This window comes from Theropithecus gelada, chromosome 16 (genome assembly GCF_003255815.1).
Source record: "Theropithecus gelada isolate Dixy chromosome 16, Tgel_1.0, whole genome shotgun sequence".
In the NCBI taxonomy this organism is placed as follows: Eukaryota; Metazoa; Chordata; class Mammalia; order Primates; family Cercopithecidae; genus Theropithecus; species Theropithecus gelada.
In genome coordinates, this window is record NC_037684.1 from 18147464 (window position 1) to 18160322 (window position 12859).

The 12859-nt window shown below is 41.2% G+C and overlaps 1 non-coding gene and 2 pseudogenes across 2 annotated transcripts; 2 read left to right on the forward strand and 1 right to left on the reverse strand.

Moving 5' to 3' along the window:
- Positions 1–4947: 4947 nt before the first annotated feature.
- LOC112609309 lies at positions 4948–5643 on the forward strand (annotated as a pseudogene). The gene is made up of 2 exons (XR_003116185.1): positions 4948–5200; positions 5256–5643. The product of XR_003116185.1 is annotated as a xaa-Pro dipeptidase pseudogene (transcript).
- Positions 5644–6095: 452 nt separating this feature from the next.
- LOC112609310 lies at positions 6096–11563 on the forward strand (annotated as a pseudogene).
- Positions 10612–10722, reverse strand: LOC112610550. Its single transcript, XR_003116427.1, has one exon. It is a non-coding gene; the product is annotated as a U6 spliceosomal RNA (small nuclear RNA).
- Positions 11564–12859: the final 1296 nt, after the last annotated feature.

Sequence of the window (12859 nt, forward strand, 5' to 3'; positions counted from 1 at the left end):
CTCCATGATGTGCTTTTTTCACATTACATGCCTGCATCAAACCATCTCATGTACCCCATAAATATATACACCTACTATGTATCCACAATTTTTTTTTAATGAAAATATCTTCCCTATCTTTTCCTAGAGTTTCACTCATGACTGTCATTGAAGGGTTTACTGAGTCCCACGTCACCCAGGGTCCACTGAGATCTCCCTGCTCTTCAGCTTTAGGGAAGATCGCCTCAATTCCACTCACGCTTATGCCCTGCCCTGTGAAGATCCAAAGTCCTCCTCAAGTTGTCGTGAATTCTTCAAGAGGTAGATCCTTTTGGTCTACTCTGACTCTCAACTACTGTTTCCACTGAGCTAACCAACCGTGTAGGTCATTGATTCTGTGCCTGCTATGCTATTTCTTTCTGTGCCAGAATCACCAAGGATAAGAACCTGACACCTCCCTCAGTTTAAAAAACAACTCTCACCAGGCCCATGTATGTGAGTAGATGAAGAGGTTCACATTAGAGAATCTCACACAACTTCAATTGCATATAGATACATCCCTTTTTGTGAAATGGTCCAACCACACTTGCAGATTTTTCATACACTCCATGGCCCCAGGAGCCCCAGCCTCACCCACTTCTCTGCCCACTCTTCCTCCTTCCATCTCTCTTCTTCAACAGCTCATTTGTGGAAAAGCCTTTGTAATGACAAAAGGACCATCCATTTTAATGGGTCTATCTTCCTTAGAAGGCTGTTGTAAATTTTATTTTTTTTAATTGTGAATTGACAAATTATAGTTGTATACATTTATTGGGTACAATTTTACTTTAATTATTTTTTTTTTGAGAAAAAGTTTTGCTCTTTTTTTTTTTTTTTTTTTTTTTTTTTGAGACAGAATCTCACTTTGTCGCCCAGTCTGGAGTGCAGTGGTGTGATCCCAGCTCACTGCAACTTCCACCTCCCGAGTTCAAGCAATTCTCTGACTCAGCCTCCCAAGTAGCTGGGATTACAGGCATTCACCACCATGCACAGCTAATTTTGTATTTTTAGTAGAGATGGGGTTTCACCATACTGGCCACGCTGGTCTTGAACTCCTGACCTCTGGTAATCTGCCCACCTCAGCCTTCCAAAGTGCTGGGATTACAGGCATGAGTCACCGCACCTGGCCTTTTTTACTTTAGTTTTTAATTATAAAATATTTCAGGAATTTAGAAAACTACACTGGTATATTTTAAGATTTAACAGATTTAAATAAGATATAATGGATGCTAAAATGCTGCTATTTTTGCTTCAGGTATCTCTCTCTTCCCCACCCCCACTACCTCTCCTCCTGCAAAATAAAATGCTTTTCATACAGCTAAAGCCTGGAACCGATCCCTTTCCTTCCCTCTCACCCCCTTTAGGATTAACCAGTATCCAAAAGTTGTTGCATCATTCTCATGCATGTTTTTGTACTTTCATTATATATGAATGTTTCCATAAACAACATACAGTATTGTTGGGGGTATTTTTAAGTATTTGCTTAAATGGTGTATCGTAGTCGATGCTGAGAATGAGCTTTATGAGCAAGAACATTATCTTATTCTAGTCTCTATTTCTTACAATCTCAGTCAGTGGCCCAACATCTTGTAGGTACCCAATAAATACCTTCTGAATAAATTGCATTACAAAATAGCCTCCAAATTATCAATAATAATAAAGCATGCCAAGTTAAGTAGTGACCCAAGATACGTGGTCATCTATACACTTTTTAATTTTTGGCCTATGAAATTTCAATAACTATGAATAACTGTTCCAACATAGGTACATTCTTCCTGAGATTAAACAGGGGCTGTATAAATGCCTCACTAAGGAGCCTTCTATCACCAAGGCACAATGTGTCTCCCTTTACATGACCCTAATTCAAGGAGATCCCCCGAGACTGAAGTTCTTAGCCCATGTCCTCCTATTCCCCAAACTGCTGACTTCATGGATGAGTACAGCCTCTCCTCTTCTCCTACCCCAAGTTCATCCCCTCAAATGCCAGGAAGACTACTTGATGTTACTATCTCTGGAGCAGCCAAGGACACCAGCAGTCATTCAATAATGGGTAGGGCTCACATCCCTATGGCACTATTTATTCATCCAGACTGTGAAGAGGCAGAATCCTTCAGACTCTTGGCTGCAACTCCCTGTGAGACAGAAACCTCACTCAAGGCAATGGGGCTGGGAGCTGCTCTGACCTCTCATTACTCTGACCTTCAGTAGAGAAACCATATAATTTATATTCTAAACTCTTATAACTTGGGAGTAAAGATGGTGCCATTAATAATTATGCCAGGTTAATAGACATAAAGATCCCTTTTGGCAAACCAGGATGTATGATCATCCTAAATCAGCAATCCTGTATAAAGCCAAACACAGTATCCCTTCTTATAAGGTGCCTCAAGTGATATACTATCCAGAACCTCAGGAAAAATTCCCTCATTCCCTTTTCCAGGATACATCTAATGATGGATGAGTCCATTCTCTTACAGCAGCATGTGAAGACCTAATCTTCATATTGTTAAGTATGAGGAGAAGAGACGGCTTTTTAGCAAAGAGTAATTAAACTCACTTTCCATTTCTTTTTTCTTTCTCCACTAGGATGAAATTAGAGCCTAGTCTTCCCTCCTAGTCCTCTGAAAGTTTGCAGAGAAATGACAACATACATCAGACATGTATAAATCAGAGGAGAAAAAAAAAAATAAGACTAGTGGATCAAAACTGTGGCTCTGAAGCAGAGTTTATTTGGCATCAACGGCAATGTTTACTGGGTGACCATATGGTTTTATAAATAAGAGCTTTAGCATTAGATAAATTTGTGTTTGAGTTTCAGCTTCACCAGTAATCTTCATAAGACAGACAAGTTACTACTCTAAATAACTTGTTTAACTAGACTGCGAGAGTGGTATTATTCCCACCCCGATTTTACAGATAAACTGATAACTCAGTTTACAGATAGACCTATCTGTAAAATGAGGGTGGGAATAAGATCAATCTCACAGTCTAGTTAGAAATCTTTCAGTGAGATAATAAATTTAAAGCCCAAGGACAGTGCCTGGCACATTTTAGGTGCTGGGCAAATATTAGCTATAATGATTACTCATACTATTTAAATCTGCATTGTATTTTTTTTTCAGCATTTTCTCTACTTCCACACATATTCTCTCTGTCCCATCAAACTGGCCATTTAACTTTTCCAAAAACTGCCTTGCATTTGCCACCTCTTCATTTTTGTTCCTGCCCTGCCTCTTACCTGGAACACTTGCCTCTTTCCTCTCTATTCTTATCCTTTTGGTTCAGTATAGCCCCATCTTACCCCTTTTTCACAGCCTACTTCAACTGCCACATCCTCCATGCAGTCTTCTGAAAGGTGAATTCTCCATCCCTGAATTCGTTGTTTTCTTATCACTTTCCACTATGCATTATAGGAAATTAGTACTTTTCTAGTACCCTGCAAATTTGGCGAGGACATATACCATGCCTGATTAAGATTTCTCTTCCCTACGGTGTTTATCATATTACCTTGAAAAATGTGCTCAAGGAATATCTCCTGACCATAGTAGAGCTTAGAACATAGCAGTTAACAGCTGGAGTCAGACAGACCTGAGGCTCAATCATAACTTCTTTTTTTTGAAACAGAGTCTTGCCCTGTCACCCAGGCTGGAGTACAATGGCTCGATCTCGGCTCACTGCAACTTCCACCTCCCGGGTTCAAGCGATACTCCTGCCTCAGCCTCCTGAGTACCTGAAATTACAGGCGTGCACCACCACGTCAGGCTAATTTTTTGTATCTTTAGTAGAGATGGGGTTTCACTATGTTAGCCAGGCTGGTCTTGAACTCTTGACCTTGTGATCCACCCTCCTCGGCATCCCTAAGTGCCAATCATAACTCCTAATTGCATAATGTAAAGCAAATATTTAACCTCTTCAAATCTTGATGCTCCCCTCTACAAAATGGGCACATGGCTACACAAGTAGGGTTGAGGACCCTGGGTTTACACTTGAGCAACCAGTGAATATTCATGAGATCATAGCCTTCTGCTGCATTTATTAGCTTAGTCACTGTTATCGTGAAGTTTCATTATCGTCAGTAATACCCTTTCAGAATGATGCATACCTATTCCCAAAGTGCTTTTAGATCTTTTATTTTGTTGTTCAAGTCAGTTCCAATAAATGCCAGAGACTTGCGTAACAAAGACCTCTCCTACATCTTTCACTCGGGGCCAAATCTGACATCTCACAAGCTCCCCATTACAACAACTGCAGAATTCATGTGTTTTCATATTTTTCACCATGAGCACTATGACCATTAATCTCACCCATTGTGTCAGCTGTTCAACTCAAGAACACATAGAGATTTTCTCTTATCTGTCACAACACATACAAAAACTGAAGCCTGATCTTAGCCATTCACAAATATCTCCCTTCTGGATCCACATTATGAATAATTTCTTTTGTGACCGATTGGTTCATTTCTTCGCCCCTCACTGCTGGTTCCCATGCATAACTTACTCATTCCTGCCTCTGAGCTGTGTAACAGGCCATCCATCCACCTTTTTTTTTTTTTTCTTTTTTTTTGAGACGGAGTCTCGCTCTGCCACCCAGGCTGGAGTGCAGTGGCCGGATCTCAGCTCACTGCAAGCTCCGCCTCCCGGGTTTACGCCATTCTCCTACCTCAGCCTCCCGAGTAGCTGGGACTACAGGCGCCCGCCACCTCGCCCGGCTAGTTTTTTGTATTTTTTAGTAGAGACGGGGTTTCACCGTGTTACCACCCAAATTTAACAGTGTGCTGTAGTGATTGAGGATGGGCTCTAGAGCTTAACAGAACCAGATTCCACTACTGGCTGCATCGTTGATAGACTGGAAATGTTGGAAAATGCACTTACCCTTTCTGAGCTTTAATTTTCTCCACTGTCAAATGTAACTGGGTAGGAGTGACTTCAGACTTCACGTGACGCCGGTGCCAGGCGAACATGGCGGCGGCCACTGGACCGTTGTTTTGGCTGGGGAAGGAAACCCTGAAGGTGCCTGCCACTGGCGCTCTTTGCCTTGAACCGGCAGCGCCGCTGTGCGCGGCTGCGGAAGAACCCTGCTGTGCAGGCCGCCTCAGTGGTGGTGCGGCCGGGAGGCACCTACGCTGGGGTCCTCTTTCGCCAGGAGTCCTTCTTTCACTGGGTGTTCAGTGTCACCGAGCCAGGCTACTACGGCGTCATCGACGCTGACACTGGGAAGTCGGCCCTGTTTGTGCCCAGGCTTCCTGCCAACCATGCCACCTGGATGGGAAAGATCCATTTCAAGGAGAAGTATGCCGTGGACGACGTCCAGGATGCAGATGAGATTGCCAGTGTCCTGACGTCACAGAAGCCCTCTGTCCTCCTCACTTTGCGTGGCGTCAACATGGACAGTAGCAGCGTCTGCAGGGAGGCCTCCTTCGAGGGCATCAGCAAGTTCAAAGTCAACAACACCATTCTTCACCCAGAGATCGTTGAGTGCCAAGTGTTTAAGACGGACGTGGAGCTGGAGGTTCTGCTCTACACCAATAAAATCTCCAGTGAGGCCCACCGTGAGGTAATAATGAAGGCTGTAAAAGTGGGAATGAAAGAATATGATTTGGAAAGGAAATTTAAATATCCAGAATAATAGAAAGTATAATGAACCCGAAGTCCCCATCAGGTTTTTGTGTTAGTTTTGTTTGCTAGAGCATTTTAAAGCCAAACTCCAGATATCATGTCATGGCACCTGTAAATACTCCAGTAGGTATCTCAGTTGATGAGAACTTTTTTTATTTTTCCATAACCACCATGCCAATATCACATCCTTTATCACAAATGAACCGTAACTCCTTAATGTCATGGATATCTACTTCATATTGATCCTAAACTCTTTTTAGCATTGGTTTGTTCAAGTCGGGATCCACACAGAGTCCATACATTGCACCTGGCTGCTGTTGGAAGCAGGATGTCGTGAAGCTGAGCTGTGGGGAGATCGCACCCCTGTCTACAAACTGCTCGACTTTCCCTCCACCCCCATCCCAAGACCCCAGATTGGCCTTGCTGCCGCCTCCTGTGTGGACCAGGGTGGCTCTTGGAGAGATGAGCTCGAAGCCAGAGGCCACAGCCCAGTGCGCCAGGAAGCTGTCAGCCAGGAGCAGCCACCCGCACGAGTGCGCCTGAAAGCTGAGTGGCATCGGGTCAGCGTGTATGCCTGCTGTGCTCATGCTGTGCACCTGCCGTGCGCGCCCACCTGCGGCTCTGGCCACAGGACATATAGAGGGGAAACAGTGCTGGCCAGGGAAGCCATCTGATCTGTGGGCCCCTGAGAGCTTAGAGCAGGAGGGGTGGGGATGAGGACTGAGATAGCAAAAACGAGAGATGGAGTCTGTTCCTGAGGGGACCGAGTGGGGAGACAGGGGTCACGCCCTCTGAAGATGGTGGGAAGATGGGTCTCTGGGGAAAGTGTCACATCATAGCGTGTCCCTGGCCAGATTTGAGGAGGGCGCCCCCGATTGCCGGTGCCCAGGCTAAACAAAGCCCCTGGGACATCTGTAGCCAGAGAGATGTACTAACACTTCTGCCTCCTCGAGCTCCCTCTCCAGGGCAGGATCACTTTGTGATGCAGTTTTGTTGTGGTCCTTGTCCTGGAGAGCCTGGAGGTGCCTTCTTGGGGACCACGTCTCATTTATCTGCGCGCTGTCTGACCCACTGTGGGTGTCAGGAAACGTGTGGGTGGATGCGATAGATGGATGGGAAAAAAGAAGAAAAGGTTTTAAGCTATTTTTCCGCCATCTTTTATGCCACTGGGGACGTGAGAATTCTTAACTAGTGGGGGAATAAAAATCTCTTCTAAAGCAGGAAAAAAAAAAAAAGCGACTTCTGGTGACTTCTGATAATCTGGCAAGGTTAGCTAAGGTGGAAAGGCTGTCCCTCCACATGATAAACATAGAAACACTGGAGAAAATACAACAAAAAGAAAAAATTAAATATGTAACCAAACTCATGAATAATAAAAGCAGCCAGGCACAGTGCCTCACATCTGTAATCCTAGCACTTTGGGAGGCTGAGGCAGGCAGATGGCTTGAACCTATGAGTTTGAGACCAGCCTGCTCAACATGGTCAGACCGCATCTTTACAAAAAATATTTTTTAAAAAAAATTAGCCAGGTATGGTAGTATGTGTGTGTGTAGTCCCAACTACTTATGAGGCAGAGGTGGGAGGATCACCTGAGTCTGGGGAGGTCAAGGTTGCAGTGAGCCTTGATCACACCACTGCACTCCAGCCTGAGCAACAGAGTGAGACCTTGTCTCAAAAATAACAGTAATAACAATAATAAAAGAAAATTCTCGGACGGGCGCGTGGCTCACACCTGTAATCCCAGCACTTTGGGAGGGCGGATCTCGAGGTTAGGAGATCGAGACCATCCTGGCTAACACGGTGAAATCCCGTCTCTACCAAAAAATACAAAAACTAGCCGGGCGAGGTGGCAGGCGCCTGTAGTCCCAGCTACTTGGGAGGCTGAGGCAGGAGAATGGCGTAAACCCGGGAGGCGGAGCTTGCAGTGAGCTGAGATCCGGCCACTGCACTCCAGCCTGGGCAACAGAGCCAGACTCCGTCTCAAAAAAAAAAAAAAGAAAACAAAATTCTCAGGTCGCAGGAATAGAGCAGGAAATCAAAGTCAGGGTAGGGAACAGCAGACAAAGCCTAAGAACTCCCACAAGGATCAGAAACTGGCAAAAACCATAGGGACAAGAGGCATTCCTATACTTCAGGTTCCTACAAGACAAGGTGCTGAACTTGAATCCCTACTAAAAGCTAGTGATGACAAATGCCATCAGACCATAAAATTGGACTCGAAATACTCCTCTATTGGCCTGGATACACAGTAAGAAAGCTACCCATCAGGTGTCATGGCTAAAAGTTTAGACTCAAAAGAAATCATTGGCCTTAAATTGACACACTCCAACTGGTGGGACACTTGAAGCCAAGAAATTATCACCAAAAAAAGATCCAGAATTGGTAAAAATCCACTGAGATTTGGAAGAAGCAAACTCAAATCATCCTATAAAGAAGAAGATAGATCTCAAGTCATGGAGACTCGACTTTTGCTAAGAATGAGTTTACTACAGAAAATAATTTTGAACCACACGAGTTAATAAGCCACATAAAAGAAAGTCAGAAGATGAAACAAATAGTAGGAATTTGCAATAGAAAATGGCAAATAAATCAGTATAAAAATGTTAAATAAATGTTTTTATATTTAAAGAGAGAAGAAGCATAAACACAATGCATTATTAAAATATTTTAAATTGTTGTTTTAATTTAAGAATTAAAAACATTTTTTTAACCAAATAGAAATCTTGATAATGAACACATAGTCACTGAAATAAGTACACACAAACCTTCATATTTAATGGTTGGGCCAAAAACAGATTATTCATAGCTGAGGAAATAATTAATGATTTAGAAAATGGAGCTGATGAAGATGTTAGAATGCATTATACGTGGCAATAAAATGGAAAATACAAAAGTTAAGGCCTGCATGGTGGTTCATGCCTGTAATCCTATCACTTTGGGAGGCCAAGGCAGGAGGATTGCTTCAGTTCAGGAGGTTGAGACCAGCCTGAGCAACATAACAAGATCCCATCTCTACAACAAAATTTTAAAAATTAGCCTGGCATGATGACACGTGCCTATAGTCCCAGCTACTCAGGAGACTGAAGTGGGAGGATCTCTTGAGCCTGGGATACTGAGGCTGCAGTGAGTTGTGACTGTGCCACTACACTCCAACCTGGATGATGGAGCAAGACCTTGTCTAAGAAAGAAGAAAGAGAAAGAAAGAAAGAAAGAAAGAAAGAAAGAAAGAAAGAAAGAAAGAAAGAAAGAAAGAAAGAAAGAGAAAAAAGAGTTAAGAGAACTGAAGTAGAGAGATAGACAGGCCCAAATGGGTCTAAAAGAAATTGTAGGCGAACACAGAAAGTGAGGGGAAAAGCAATATTGAAATAGAAATCGAATAATAACTTTTTCAGAACTTAAGAATGACTTAAATTCTCACATTAAAAGATTATTCCTAGCACTGAAAAGAACAACAAAATTCTCCTACATATACTATAGGGAAGTAACAAAATATGAAATGCAAAGAGAAAATATCCATATCACCTAGAGAAAGGATATTACTCAAAAAGAATGACCATTACATCAAAAAGTCTCCCCATTCGTTATCATAGATACCAGAAAACAATGGAACAATTTCTGCAAAGAGTTAAGGAAAAATATTTGGCCATCTATATTTGTACACTCAACTAAATTCTCATGAAAAAAAAGAGGGCAAAGTAAATATATCTTCAGGCAAAAAAAAAAAAAAAAAAAAAAACTGAGTTTCTAAGTCCTCACTTAAACTGCTTCTAAAGAATATAGTTCAGCTAAAAGAACCCAAAACCTAGATGTAAAGAGGTGGATTAAAGAAGCAAGGAAAAGAAAAAAATTGGCAAACATGAGTAAAGTTAAGTATTGGTATTTAAAAAATAATATTGACCAATGTTGGTGGAGGTGATGAAAAACAGTTCAAACTAAGGAACCAAAACTTGGAAATAAAGATGGAATGAAGCTAAGAATCTTTTACTGTTTAAAAAGAGATTAAAGACATTGATTTATTTTAGACTTTGCAATGTATATATGTTAAAGGGTAAAGGCAACTACTAAAAGAATAGAAATAGAATGTAAAATTTCTACAGAGAAGCAAAAAACGAAATAAGTAAAATGCGATTAATCATATAGATGGAAGAAACGGAGGAAGAAAAAAGGGAAGGGGAGAAGGCAAAGAAATAGAAAACACAAGGTAAAATGATTTTTTAAAGCAGCACAAATATACCTCAATAAATGTTAATAAACATAACTTTCCTCTGAAAAGACAAACTATTAGATTGTACTGCTTTCTATCCCAATAGATGCTGTTTACAAAGGACATGCCTGAAAGTAAGGACACAGAAGGATTTAAAATGAAGGGATTAAAACATTGTATATCACATAAATATTATTCCAAAGGTTTTCTTCATGGCATTAACAGGCTAGTTCTAAAATTCACATAGAAGAATAAGGGAACAAGAAGAAACATGAATATTGTGAAGATAAACTGGAGAAGGATTTGCCTGACTAAGTATCAAGACTTATTTTAAATCACAATAGTTAAAACACTGTCATATTGGCATGGCAATAGACAAATGAACCAATATCCAAACTACACACATATGGAGATTTGGCAGTGTTACTAATCAGTGGGAAAAGGAAAGACTAGTCAGTCAATGGTGTGGGACACTTGGCTATCCATTTGGAAGTTAATAAAAGTGGGTACATCCTTGTATCAAGCCATATGCAAAAAAAATGAATTCCATATGAATTAAAAACATTAATCTGAAAAGCAAACTTTCTAAACATTTAGAAAAGATTCTAAATTAGGGGAAAATATCTTCATGACATTGGGAGAGGAAGACATAAAAAATCAAAACCCACAAAGAAAAAGTTTTTGAACAGAATATGCCTAAAAATATTAAAATAAAGAAAAGGTTTGATATATTTGACTAATGACAAAAAGAAAATGTTAGAATGACAAAATAAAACATAGAGATAACATTTCATGAATTTGCGTGTCATCCTTGCACAGACAGGAGCCATGCTAATCTTCTCTGTATCATTCTAATTTTAGTATATGTGCTGTCAAAGTGAGCACAAAACATAAAGTTAACACAGGAGAGACCAGAAAAAGATGTCTGCAATGTGTATGACAAATAATAGGTTAGTATCCAAACTATGTAAATAACCCAGACATTTGTTTGAGTGCAGAGTCTCAATTCACAAGGAAGGAATATGAAGCGGTCTACCTAACACTCAATAAGGGAGCAGTTGGTAAAGCATATAAGAAGGATGCAAAACTGGTAATGGAGTATCTCACCATTTGTGATGAATGTTACATTACAGAAATTGAGATGCTGTTGAATGAGAAAGGGGAATTTACAATTGAAACTGAAGGGAAAACATTTCAGTTAACAAAAGATGTGGCCAAACATGATGAGATTCCAGAAAACACTCTATGTGGAAGAAGTTATTCTGAATGTAACTGAACCCTTCTTCAGCCTGAGCAGGATCATGAACATATATTCCATGTAAGAGAAGGAGATGAACAGAGAACATTCCTCAGTTTCCCTGCTGTAGTCACTCTATTCAAATGTTATGCCCTCTCACTGAGCCAAAACCAGGAGTTCATGCCATTTGTCAAGGAATTACTGGAAGCCCTGACCAGGCACAGGTTGTCTCACAAAGTAGATGATTCCTCTGGGTCAATTGGAAGATGCTATGCCAGGACTGATGAGATTGGTGTGGCTTTCAGTGTCACCATTGACTTTAACACAATGAACAAGGCCCCCCACACTGCAACTCTGAGAGACTGAGATGCAACGTGGCAGATAACAGCAGAGGTCTCTGAGCTGCCTAGTGTAGTCTGAGATCTGACCAGTGGCAGCATCATATGGGCCAATGTGGAGGCCAGGTATCCTCTCTTTGAAGAGCGATGATACAGGAGGTAGAAAGAAATTATTTAGGCAGATTTAGGTAGAAAGAAATTATTTAGGCAGATAGTGAGGGCAAACGAGTCCTCAGCAGAGCTTCCCTTCAAACAATAAGCAGCCCAAAAAATCATTTCTTTTCCTACAAAGAACAGCCTGAACAATCAAGCTGCAAATATAGATAAGCAAGCTGGAAGCTTACACAGGGGAATGCCAGCAGCTGTACCAATAGGAAAGGGCTACGTGGGGGACAGGCGCGTGCACCATGGAAGCTCCATCTTCCCTTTTTTGTTAACACGTGTACAGTAAGAAAGAAATGGGCAATATGGCACAGCTCAGACAGAGAACCCACTTGCATAATAAAGATTGAGGTGGGGGTGGCCAGAGATTCGTGCCCTATGCAAATAACACACCTGGTCCTAACCGGTTTTTTGCACCCTATGTAAATCAGACACCACCTCCCCGTCAGCTCATCTATAAAACCCTCTGCATTTTGCTGTGGACCAGCAACTTATTTTTTCGGATCCCTCTCTGTAGCAGAGAGCTATTCTCTTTCTTTTCCCAATTAAATTTCCACTCTTAACCTCACTCATTGTGTGCCTGCATCCTTGATCTCCGTGGCTGTGAGACAACAAACCTCAAGTATTACCCCAGACAATGAGGCCACTTCAACAAGAGACTGGTAAAAAAAGAGACAATCAAGGAATAAGGACAATTTTTGGTGACGTACATTAATTAAATAAATAATGCTTATCATATCCACTTTATAAAAGAGAACAGCATTGTGATTATTCCCAGTAACTGTATTCTATCTTCAGTGGCTGTCAGATTTTTATCCCCACAATTAAAATTGAAGGAATTCTGAAAAAAAAAAAATCTTAACCTTGGGGATTAATATTTCAACATACGAATTTGGAGGGGGACAAAAACATTCTGTCTATTACAGGGTCTAAAAGCACAATTGCCCACTTCATCTCTAATTGATGGAGTAATGTTAATATTTAATATGCAGTTTACTTGTTAAATGCAGTTCCAAGCACTTTACATGTTTGGATTATGGCACTCTTGTATACTGGATTCTTTCCTTCAGCTCATACAAACACCTTCTAGTATCTCTCATTAAAAACAATAGCACACCCTTTTTGAACTCTCATAACCCTCCAGATGATGCTCCATTTCTCTGTACTTTTTCATTTGTTTAAGGGTTTTCTACAAACGTTATGTCCACTTACTCATTTTCCACTTACTCTTTACTCACTACAATCTGAGTTTCACCTCCACTACCACACAGCAATTACTCTTGTC